Below are 12721 nucleotides of genomic sequence, written 5' to 3'. Positions count from 1 at the left end.
CATCCCCACTAATTTATTTATCTCAACATGCAAGCGTGCCACATCGCCATACAATTATGGATGGGATAAATCCCACCTTAACATGCAATCATGAATGGGAAAAGACCCACCACCCCATGCAAACATGCATGGAAAAGACTGTTCATTTTATTATTCTACATGCAATAAACATTTTACCAATATACATAATCAAATAAAATAATTCACGTGTATCTTTAACTTTTGTTCGCGTGCAATTAATCTAAAATATATATTTCACACAATCAAATCTCATTGAAATATATTGCAACTCATTCCCGCAGCAACGCGCGGGTTTTTCTAAAAACTCGGTCAAATATGCACTCGTTTGACTTTTGAAAAAACAAATACACCTTATATAAAGCAACGGAGGGAGTACATTCTTGTCGAACATACTTATGTGTGAATATGAATACAAGAAGAAAATATGGCTTAGTCAATTTAAAAGTAGTTGTTTTCCTGCCAACTGTTGAGATTTGTCCAATCAAGATTTTCTTGTCCCATTTGCACTTATGGAAAATCATTTTCTTGTCAAAAGGCCAAAGGCTATATATTAAGTAGCACAAACTCAGAGACTTACAAAAAATAAAAATTATGTCTCAATATTCAGTGTGCCGAAGACTTCTTTCTCCTACAATAATTGATGGCGCGGCGACAAAGCTCGTTGATGCCTCTGGGCTCCGTCATAGCGGAGCAAACTTGTTGAAATCCAAGAGCTTTTAGAAGTAACGGTCGAAAAATCATCAATGTGCCCAGGAGACGGCGGCTGCCCGGAGAGGGCCTGTAGAACGACCTAGTCCGACCAGACAGTCGGGGAATACAAAATTCATACCATCTCCAGCTGGACTGAGTCTGGCTAAACTTTTGGGTCGAAACTGGAATTGGTGAACCAAAGACAAACCAGATCTGGGGACACAATCCTCTATACACCCCCAACGATACGGCGAAGCATCATCGGAACGAGGACGAGAGACCTTATTCCATGCCAACCACCAATCGCAGACAAATCTAAATTTATTCCTAACACTACCGCCACCAGAACCAAGCCGTTATTTCTCAAGACACTTGGTAAAGCTTGCAACGTGGCCCTTCCAAGTCGCGCCGCTGCACCATGTTCTTGCTAAAAAAAATATAGCTCAAACACCGACAGTTCCACTGATTCCTTCTTTGGCCAATGGCCATCCAAACCAAGGCCCCACACCAAGTCTATACCGTTATTATGCCGTGGCCGGCGATAAGCACGGCTGCATTATGTTGGCGGCTGTGCACTTGCTACCGCAACACTCAGGCTTCGAATTCAACCACTGAAGTCTACCGTCATAAGTTACTGTCACCACAGATCATGTTCATGCATGCCTTCTACTAATACAAATACATTAACTTGGTTCGCTAGGTAAAACATAACTTCCCAGTTGGGGTTACACACGGTACACACAAACTCAGACGAACGAAGTAAAGTCTTGGCCCGAGCACAAATTGAACAAGCGCACATCCACCCAGATCAAACCGCCCAAACACACAAACAACAACAAAAGGCGCCGAACTTCACTTCAAATTCTTCCTGGGTGGCAAAAGTAAACAGATCCATCATCTTGACGCCATTCTTACGTGAAGCATCAACAACTGTGCGTGAAGCTTAGTCCAACAGTCCCCGTTCTGCACCACAGTAAGAACACAGGGTTTAGTAAGATGATGTGATGAGCAGAAGAAGAGCGCACTTTGCCCCTCAAAATAATTTCAATTGTAGCGGTCCAAGTCAATAAAGCTAAAGCAGGACGCATCCACAGCACAACATGATTCGACCTTGAACTACTGCAATGTTGGAGGTTCACAATATGATGAAATTATCTCATTCATTTGGGCAGGCTCGCGGGCAAGTGCCTAGTGCATACATGGGACTGGGTTATCCTATCCAAAACACCACAAGGAGGTTTGGGTGCCTGATATATATCTCTTGGCTCACGGCAAAGCTCTCATCACAGCAAACTGCCCTTGCCAATCTTTTCCTTTACATTCTAACTCAAAAACGACCAAAAGACTAAAAGAACAAGCAAGATGACCCAGCAACCGACCTGATCATCTACGAAGGAAAGCGGCCAGAACTAGCTAACGCCCACTGTCTAGCATCAGCCATGATCTGATCTAACAATTGCTGGACATGGCTAAGTTTTTGTCAAAAACCCTGCTGTTTCTTTCTCTCCAAATGCCCCATGTAATCAAAATGACCATAGACCTCAATCTCTTCCTCCTCGTCACTTGAAGCATTGGTTTCATTCCGGCGGAAAATAAGTCACATTGCGACTTACATTCATAGAACAACTAGTAATTAATTAAACTAATTAGCTAACCAGTTGCCGCCACGGCTGGATTCCCCAGCGGGGGCGGCATGGAATACTGGCGTCGATGGCCCGAAAACTCGCCTCGACGCTCTCGTCCCAGGCCGGCCATGCGTCGGCGGCATTGCGGGCCTCGGCACGTCCTTTTCCACGTCCTGCTTCTGGCCCTCGCCCATGGACACGTCATACAAGTTCCAAACGGGAGCCAGGGGATCTGGCTTCTTCTGCTTCTCCTCATCCCAAAACTGAAGATGAGGGGGAGCTCCTTCCGTTGCTACATTGACGAGGAAGTGGTGGATTGGAGGCGGGCGAGAGGGAACTAGGGGGCGCGGAGAGTGGAAAGGATAAGCCAGAGACCGCCGCGGGCGCCGGTCTTCTATAGACCGCCGCGGGCGCCATTAAGGGGGCAGTTGGGGAGGTGGGCGGCCATCAAGGGACGCGCTTCCTGATGAGGAACACGTGGCCGTGCTACTCACATACATCCCGGACTCACAAGAAAGCCAAGAGATGATGCCGCATGGCAACCATCTGACGGGCGGCCACAGGAATCCAAGGGAGCGGCGCGCCATTAATATGGCAGGTGGTTAGCGGTCAGTCCCTCCCTCGCCGTAGATTATCTGTGCGAGGTGGTGCGCGTAATGGCCGTAGAGAGCTTCAAAACCTGGCGGGGGTGCAAGGAGGAAGAAGATGAAACTTCCCTCCCCCGCTGGTAGTTGGATTTGGAGCGAGCTCTGAACGAGGCCTCCATGGCATCCAAATATGGAAGCTGGGCGGCCATTTTATGGAGGGAGCTCCCAAAAATAAGCCGATTGAGTGGTGAATGGCTACTCTATTAGAACTGTTTTTTTGTGGTCCGTGCTCCATATGGCAGTTATTATGCAGTTTGGGTGGATATGACGACTGTGCTAGAGTTGCCCTTGGGACCTGATGAGCAAATCTTTGACTAAGGTTAACCGACTTGTAAAGCCGAAACAATGCAACATATATACTACTGCAGCCAACGAATCATAAATCACCAACTATACATTCACCGTGAAATTTGCTGGTCAGCTGCTAGTTAATCTGCCAATTCCTTACAGCTACTGTATCTTTTTCTCTGGCTTGTATCAACAGTTCAACACAAAGACAACACTTGTTTAAAAAAAAAGACAACATGGAATGAAAAATCACGAGCTACTGTTGCCTACAATCACCCAGGTCTGCAGCACGCCTCAACACCTGAATAGTATAGCCGCACAAAGGATGGGTTCCTACATCTCTACAGATCACCCAGAAACCGGAAGAAAAAAACCCGAGCAGGCCTACATACAGATATCCATCTAGTTATGCAGAAAAATTGAAAGAAAAGACTGTACATACGCATCAACGTTTAGGAATCACATACAGCATTGGGAGCTCTCAGACTTAAATTATTCAACAATCTAAGCTACAAGCATAAACACTGTAATCTAAGTAAGTGGTGTGTTCAGTGTTTGCTAGTCTGTACCTCCAATGTAGAAGCTCATGTAGGGCATGGCCTTTTCGATGTGTCCCTCTACATTTACCTGGTTGCATCGTCTTGAACTGAGCTCAATTGTGTACAACCCAGATTGTGTACTCACGAAGATGACACCAACACCTTCCGCAAAACCAACCGCTGACACAGTCGAATCGTCCAGGAGGACAGAACGAGGGAGTCCATCCTGCAGAATGGTTTGAGCTCGATGAACCTGCGCCGCGCCCATCCTGCAGCTCCGCTGGGACCAGCCTCCATTGACCATAGATAGAGTCTATGCTTCATCACAGACGCAAACAGCAGCATACCGTCCTCCACCCCCATGAGGTAGACGTAACGCTGGCTCTCGTCCTGGTCCTCATATGGCACACTGATCACTGATAGTTCTTGCTCACCAATGTTGTACTCCAAGACAGAGGTACTCTCCACACAGGGGACATAGACCTTATTGGCCACAACAGCACTGTGCGCCCTGTCATAGATTAAATCCGGTTCATGGACATGAACAGAGATCATGTCGCTCCACTCACCAGTCTTTGATGAGTAGACGGTAGCGAGGGCCATTGAACCTTCTGCATTGTTGGAGCCCACCAAGGCCACGAGGAAAGGACCGCCATGGCAGTCGAGGTGGTCACATAGGTCCTTGTCACAAAGCACTGCCGCATTACAGCGTATGCCCTTGTACGCAGGATCGTCGCCCTCCCACCACATGATGCCGTGGCACTTGGGGTCTGCGTGAACTTCCCAGTCGTCGTGGGTGACGAGGTCGTAGACAACAAAGTCGTCACCCGTTTCGTGGAGGAGGACGAGGCCGTGCCGGGAGTCGAGAACTTGGTGGTCCTCGAGGTCCTTGAACGCCGGCGGGCTGAAGGTGGCGGTGGAGACGAAGTGGGAGATCCAATAGCTGACTCGTTTGTACTCCCGGTGGCGTTCGTTGTGGAGGAAGCCCAGCATGGGCGGCGCCCGCCGGAACGCGCGGTAGTCGCGGGCGAAGGCGGCGTCGGAGAGGATGCGGCACCAGCGCCTGCAGACGGCGGCGGCGCGGACGAGGCTCCCGGGGTCGTCCGCCGGTAGGCGCAGGAAGATCTGGCGCATGGCGTTGTCGACCACCGACGGCGTCCGGCGGCGGCGGCGTCGCGGCGGAGGCAGGCTCGGCGCCATGAGGATTGGGGATTTTGTCGAGGGATTTGGGGGGCGCATTTGGCAGTGGAGCTCGACTGGGGCGCCGCCGCGTCTAGCTAGTCTTTTTGTTTTTTGAGCTGCCGCGTCTAGGTCTTCTTGAGAGAGAGAGAGAGCTCGTGTGGCTATGGGAATGGGCTGACTGCTCCTCTCGGTCCAATTGCAGCCTGTTTACCGAAGTGTTTGGAGTATTTCTTCTAACAAAAATTGATGTTTCCAAAAGATTTCATTGTGATTTTTGGTCATAGGAGTTACTTTATATTTTTTGTATTTTAAATCTAAATCAGTACACCTGTAATCGTTATGAGTATAAATAAAATTACTGGTGTTTCTAAAAAAAATGTTGCTAAAAAAAGATGCAATAGCCAAGGCAAAACTATAACAGATAATCCTAAAGAAACTACTGTAGAAAAAAAGTAGAAAGAATTAGAAATGGTAAATCCTATCTAAGCAGAAAATGGTAAAACAAAAACAAGGATTATCCATGGGCCTTAAGAAACTCCTGTTCCACTAGGGAAAAAATATAGGGCAGCGATCTGCGCCGGCGCACCGACCCAACAGTTGGGCCGGTCGAGGCCCAGCCGTCCGATGCGGTCGTTAGATCTGCGCGCATACACGGACTTAAGCAACCGTTGCAGCAAAAAAGAACAGTTTTGTTGCGACCGTGTACGAACAGCCACAGCAAGGAAAACAGGGGAGCTGGATCCCCCCGCGACTGCCCGTCCTCGATCCGCGGCGGCGGCGGCTAGATCCGCCTGTTATTCGTTCCCCGCGTCCGAATCACGTCGACGAGGGGCTCCCTCACCTATCAAGCCGCCTTGGGATTGCTTCAATCATGTCTTACATACGTCATGACCTCCTTGCCGCCATGGATTTGGGCTCGAGCTCCGTTACGGCCGGTCGAGGTTGCAGCTCGCCGCGAGCCCGTAGCAGCTCGCCGGCGACCGGTTGCAGCATCCGCCCCTGCCCCCCGTGCTGGATCTCGCCGCCGGAATTCACAGAAACCCGTGCTGGGTCGCAGCTCGCCGTGATGGATGTAGCAAAACATTATGCCGGTTGTAGCAAAAAACGATGCTAGTTGTAGCAAAACCGCGACGCCGGCTGTGTGTTGTAGCAAAACGTGACGCTAGTTGTAGCAAAATGCTATGCCAGTTGTAGCAAAAATCTATGCCGGTTGAAGCATGTAGCAAAACTGCAGCATTTTATCATCTTCTTCCACCTCCAACCGTCGCTGGTTGAAGCTTTCTTATTTTCATAGTGTCTAGTTGTAGCTTTCTCTCTCAATGGTTGCAGCTTTTTCCAACAACCGTTGAAGCTTTTCTACCAAAAGTTGTAGCTATTTTCTTTTTAGCAGCACTTGGTCAAGGCTTTTTGTGTCGTTTCGGTTGAAGCTTTTTTAATCGAAGGATGTAGCATTTCATGTCAACGGTTGTAGCTTTCTGGCGATGGCGCTGAGCGCTTGTAGCTTTCTCTACATCCGGTTGAAGCTTTTCATCTAGGGGGATGAAGCTTTTTTTTAAACGGTTGCAACATGATGGGGGTGCGACGATTCTGCAGAAGCCTCCGGTGTCGACCATCGCCGCCCGGCTCGTCGTCGGCGAGGCAGAAGCACGAGACGTGTGGGAGTTGCAACCGCCGGGGATGGGGATTGGTCAACTGGCTGCATCCAATGGCGAAACGGGCTGTAAAGCATGGCGGGGTGAGATCTACATCCATGGACGCGCGGGGGATTCGACCTTCCATGACCGACGGCGAGATGTGGGCGCCGGCGCTGCAGGAGATGAGGATGGGGGCGAGATCCGCGGAGCTGCGAGACAGGAATGAGGCGAGATTCGCGAGATCCGCAGCGCCACGTGGTTGCTCGCGACTGGGTCGCGGCGTGCGCGCGTGGACTGGACCGGCCGAAGCTTCGGCCGGTGCCCCGGCCCCAAACGTTTCCCAAAAATATATTCGTGTTAAGTATACTCATGCGTGTGATTTATTTTTGTTCCTAAAAAAATGTGTGTGATTTTTTTTCCTTTTTTCGGAAAAGGGGGAAACCCGACAAGTGTCTGAATGTGAGTACCAGAACAAAGTGAGTGTGGCTCATCAGACTTAGAGATAATTGTTATTTGATATTCCCTACTAGTGCCAAAAACGCTCTTATATTATGAAACGGAGAGAGCATTTCTCAGTTAACTCCTAGAAAGGTTATTTATCAGCTGCTAGAGGAAATAGCGAAACCAACACAAAATTTCATAACTTGGTGAGAAATATTAGCTGCCCTTTTGGGATGATCTCATAAAAGTCGAAATTCATCTAAATCGTACAACAGCGTGTGGCTGCCATCTCAGAAAATTTAAATCTAAATTCTATAAATACTCAAAAAGAAAAATAGGAACGCGCATTTGGATACGGATGGTAGCTTGTCCATATTTTATTTTATCAAAGATGGCTAATTATTCACACAAACATTCAAAGTTTACAAGTTTATGCATACAACTAGGCCACTAGGGATACAACGGCGATACACCGAATGAGGAGCGTTCACTCGATCTAGCCAAACATATGAGCCACCTCATTAGCACTATGGCTTACATGAACAAAAGAAACAGAAGAAAAGCTACTAGCCAGCGATTTGATCGCTGCAACAATTGAGCCTGTAGCAGACCTACCTCTAACAGCAGCATTCAACTTCGTGATCAGAGTAAGACAATAAGACTGAAAGGCCAAGGTTCCATATTTAGGACATGAATTTAATCTATTATCGGCATCAGATTTTTGTCTTGCTTTGTTTTCAAGCTGTGGATTTAACTTATAGTACTTGACATGTTTTCTCTATGTCATTTCGGTATTTGTCAGCTCTGCATTACAAATACAAAGAACACAAAGATGGAACTCCAAACCAGTAGCAAAACACATATTGTGCCTTGTGTACTCAAACACTCCGATTATTTGTCATGGTACAAAAGAATATGGTTATAGGTTAAATACAAAGAATATGGTGGTGATTAAACCATTCTTCAACGGGAACTCAGTTTTTCCTTCCCCCCTGACACGCTGCCGCACCCAGTCTATACTCCAACTCTAATGCCATGGCTGGCGATAAACACCCAGTCTATACTCCAACTCTAATGCCATGGCTGGCGATAAACATTGCCTGTCGTGGAATTGTCACGGCAGATGTCCTCGAGTTAGGACTTAGTCGTGGAGCCATCGCAGCTAGGAAGCTTAAAGGGGTTAAACGGGACAAGGAACACGGGGTTATACTGGTTCGGCCCCTTACGGTGAAGGTAAAAGCCTACGTCCAGTTGAGGTGGTATTGCTTATGGTTTCGATGACCAGGGAGCTTGATTGCTATGCCTGGCTCTCGATGAGATCTTCCTTGTCCCTAAACCGCCGCCGGGTCGTCCCTTTATATAGAGAGGTTGACGCCCAGCAGCTCTCAGAGTCCCGGCCGGCTCATAAGAGTGTCCGGCTCGGACTCTCAACTATTCTTGCCTTACACTGCAAGTTCTACCATAATGGCGGTTGTAACTACGGGCCTTAAGCCATCTCCGGGTCTTAAGCCCATCTTTGGCCCGCCGTCTTCAAGCTTGGCGCCGGGCTTCACGCGATGACCATTATGAGTAACCCGGCCCCTCCGGGCGGGTGACTCTAAGGTTTATATCCTCAACATTAGGCCCCAGATTGATTTGAGCCGGCTCATGTCAATCTTCAATCCTTTCGATAGAAAATCTCCGGCTTACAATTGTGTAAAGGTTATAACCCATCGTGACGTCATCTTCTGGATTCCGGGTAACCCGCCGTGACGTCATCTTCCATTAAGTCCATTTTTTACTCCACCATATCCGCAACGGATCTTATCTTTAATTGCCGTCCCGAAAATCGAGGCGTTTTTATGGCGAGATAACCACGCCGTGGCCTCCTCGTTTCTCGCGCCCACTTATGAGCTTCCCCTTATAAGTAGCCCGGCCCATGAGCCTCGTGCCACTTGTCGCCTCCATCTTCTTCTTCCTCTCGCCACTGTGCTTCCGCCCGAGCTCCGTCGCCGCCGCCGCCGCGGGTTTCTTCATCTTCACCAACTCAGGCCGCTGCATCACCCTGACTTGACCAGAGAAACGCGACGGATCTCCGCCGTAACTCCGCACCTGTAAGTCCCTGCACCTCTCCACCGTAGATCCACATTAGGGTTCCACTGTTCTTCGCCGTTCTTCGCTGTTCTTCGTAAGTTCTTCGCAAGTTCCCTGTAGTTCTGCCACTATGGCTACGTTTCGATCCAAGATTAGCACAGAACTCCTGCGGTAGTTGTTGCTCATCCATTTTAACACTAGTAGATCCCCTTTGTTTGAAAGAAGATCCCATTCTGAATCCATGGACTTCTTCTGCGTCAGTTCTAGGTCTAGAAATTTTTTCTCTTTAGCCAACCGTTTGATCCAAAATATTTACTGCGATCTGTGAAACTTGTTTTCACCAGACTTAGTAAAAAATTGCCTCTGCTGAGCTATGGCGGCTTATGTTTCCGGCTCAAAAGAAGCCATGCGCCATGAATTTTCCGGCTCATTTATGATAAAGCCGTAGACAATTTGAATTGCTCACGATACTTGCAGCGGCTTAGATAACCCGATGTACTTAACCATATGTCATTAGGCCCCTCTCATAAGCCGCCATTTGAGTATTTAAACTGTAAACATCTGCCGGCTTATAATTGAACCGGACATGTTCCTTTTGTCATAGGCTTCCTCTTTCACAATGCCTCCCAAAGCTCCCAAAGCACCCATTACGTGCAACTGGATGAGGTCCAACGTCACCAACGATACCTTAGCTGAATTTGTAAAGACGGGTTACCTGCCCAAGAAGGATGTCATGTCTTACCGTGCCCCTGACCCGTCAGAGGAGAGACTGCAACCAAGGGAGGGTGAGGTAGTGATTTTTGCTGATCACATGAGCCGGGGCTTCGCACCGCCCGGCTCAAAATTCTTTAGAGATGTGCTGAATTTCTTTGATCTGCGGCCACAAGACATAGGACCCAACTCTGTGTCAAATATATGCAACTTCCAAGTATTCTGCGAAGTCTATCTTGGAGAAGAGCCCAGCCTGCTGCTCTTCAGAGAGCTTTTTTATCTGAACCGTCAAAACGAGTGTGCCAACGGGCCGAGCCTGGCACTTGGTGGAATCTCCATTCAACGCCGGAGAGACTGCCTCTTTCCTTATGCTGAGCCGCCAAGCCATCCGAAGGATTGGAACCAGACGTGGTTTTATTGTCAGGACACTTCTCCGGCTGACGAGAGCCCGCTGCCCGGCTTTCGTGCCCTGCGTCTGGAGCCAAATCACTCTCTGCCGGATAAGCTGACTCAAGCCGAGCGCCAACCTCTGATCCCCACCATCAACAAAATTAAGGCTCTCCTGGGAAATGGCCTCAACGGCATTGATCTGGTCCGGGTCTGGATCTCGTGGCGGGTGATCCCCTTGAGCCGCCGCCCCGGCTTAATGTGTGATTACACGGGCCGGAAAGATGACCCCCTGCGACACAGCCGCAACGATCTTCCTGAAGACGTTGTTGACGACATGACCAAGGCCCTCTTGAATGAGAGCTTGGCAGACTGCGGGAGGACCGGCTTAAACCCCTTCTGCAAGACCAACCCGGCCCCAGCGGTAAGCCGCTGATCTGAACATCTTATTTTCTCCTTAGATAGTTTTCATCTGAACCTTAAGAAGGCTTCATTGTATTTTTCAGGCTGATGATAAATTCTGGAAGGTCAAGTATGACCATGAGGCGGCTAAAAAAGCCAGAAAAGCTAAGAAAGCCGCCAGGAGAGCCGCTCCCCGCAAGAAGGGAAGCAGGCCTACTGCCTCAGAGCTGCTTCAACTAAGTGACAGCTCCGAGTCAGAGGTAACCCCTGAACCTGTAAGCTCTTGTTGTATTTCTTGTTTATTCCTGTCCACCTTATTGATACTGATCATCAGCAGGATGACACCGGAGCAAGTAACCCGGTGACTGAAGAGGTAATGACACTTTCCTCCGACTCGGAGCCCTTGCCAAGGCTGAAAGTCCGAAGAGTAACCCGGAAAGTAAGATTTTCACATCCTTTAGCTTATCAAGATCCTCAATTTCTTTTGAAGCAACAGATTCATGAGAGCCGGCGGCACACCCGGACCAACAAGGATGCAGACCTCTCCTCCGGCTTACCTGAAGCGTCAAGGAAGCGCCGGACCGAGGTTATCTCCAACTTATATCCTTTTCATCCTTTGGCGGGAGTCATACGTCAACCGCTCAATTCTTCTGATTCAAATTATCAGGAAACTTCACCTTCCTCTGGTGACTCGATGCAATCGAATCTGCCGGCTTTCAAGACCGTACCCGGGTAATGATGATCATCTCTTGTTGTGCTTATCTTTACTCATACTTTTGTACTAACCTTGTATCCTTTCAGTGCTCAAGCAAAGCTCAGTAAAAGAGCAAAGAAGAATAAGCCAGTCGAAGAGCCGGCCGTGACTGAGCCGGAGGTTTCAGCTCAAGAGCCGCCAGCTGCCTCTGCTCCTGAAGCCACCGCTCCAACCGACGAGCCAATCACAGAGACTTCTGCTAACCCGGAAATCTCCAACCCGGCTCAGCCGGCCGATGACCCGGACGTGGTAATTACCCGGACGGAGTTTGTCGAGCCGGGGAGACCCACTGCGCTGGCTAAGTGCTCTGCCAAGGAAGAGTTGCTAGAGCGCCGCAGGGCCAAGCTAGACATCACCAACTATGCTGACTTGAGCATTGGAGAGATCATCTCCGGCTATGTCAATCAGGTGCACAGCAGCCGGGACTTGGAGATTGATATGGTGAAGCAGATACAACAGAAGTCTGAGGTACCACTCTATTGCTTACCGCACAGTCATCTTTACCATACTAGCCCCCAAGTCTACTACTTATGATAGAATAGGTTGTAGACTTAATTTCTGGCTTACTTTCATGAACCGGTAATTTTGTAGATAGAAACTTTCGACATGCATTAGCCCCCAAGTGCCAAGTGTCTTTGCTTGGAAAGTGCTTGGGACTTTAAAGTTGCATAATAACTGTTCATACTATAACCCGGAAATTGTGCAGGCTGCTTGCAAGAAATTCGAGGCTGATATCTCAGAGCTGAAGAACCGCCTGAAGACTCAGGAAACTGAGACCCGGAAGGCCAACGCCAAATTTGAATCCAGCATTGCTGCTCAAGAGAAGCTGAAGAAGAAGTTTGAAGCTGAAAGGAAGACTTGGGCCGAAGAGAAGGCTGCTCTGGTAAGCCGGGCCGAACAGGCGGAGAAGGCTCTGACGGAGAGAACCGCCGAACTCTCCGGCTTAAAACGCCATGTGTCACAAATGGTTGCCGCAATCTTCGGTAAGTCCTTCTGCAGGCTTTGAACAAGTTTACGGTGTTTATGTCTCATAACTCCCATCATTGAGAACGGCTTATCTTACTTTGTTAAACAGGTCCCAGAATCGCCAACCTCAATCAGAACATGCTGACCAAGCTGAAGGCCGTGTACACCCTGGTGGAGCAACTCTACACCGGGTCACAGCGCGCTTTGGCCGTGGTGGCCCTATCCAATGAGGTTCCGACTCACCTGGCGGAAGTACTTCGCCGGCTTGCCGTTCTTCCTCAGCGTGTCCAAGAGCTGTGACGGGCCTCTGCAAGAGCCGGAGCCATAGCTGCTCTGAGCCGGGCCAAGGCTTTCCTTCCAG

At 49.1% G+C, this 12721-nt stretch overlaps 1 long non-coding RNA gene and 1 pseudogene across 1 annotated transcript; both read right to left on the bottom strand.

Annotated features, from left to right (window-relative positions):
- Positions 1–1227: 1227 nt before the first annotated feature.
- LOC123100291 (uncharacterized) lies at positions 1228–2702 on the bottom strand. The gene is made up of 2 exons (XR_006448384.1): positions 2367–2702; positions 1228–1674 (listed from the first exon to the last, which is right to left on the bottom strand). It is a non-coding gene; the product is annotated as an uncharacterized lncRNA (long non-coding RNA).
- Positions 2703–3818: 1116 nt separating this feature from the next.
- Positions 3819–5154, bottom strand: LOC123100290 (uncharacterized; annotated as a pseudogene).
- Between the last annotated feature and the right edge of the window lie 7567 nt (positions 5155–12721).

This window comes from Triticum aestivum, chromosome 4D (assembly GCF_018294505.1).
Source record: "Triticum aestivum cultivar Chinese Spring chromosome 4D, IWGSC CS RefSeq v2.1, whole genome shotgun sequence".
Taxonomy (NCBI): Eukaryota; Viridiplantae; Streptophyta; class Magnoliopsida; order Poales; family Poaceae; genus Triticum; species Triticum aestivum.
Note: the sequence above shows the minus strand (reverse complement) of the source record. Positions and strands in the feature narration are given on the sequence as shown.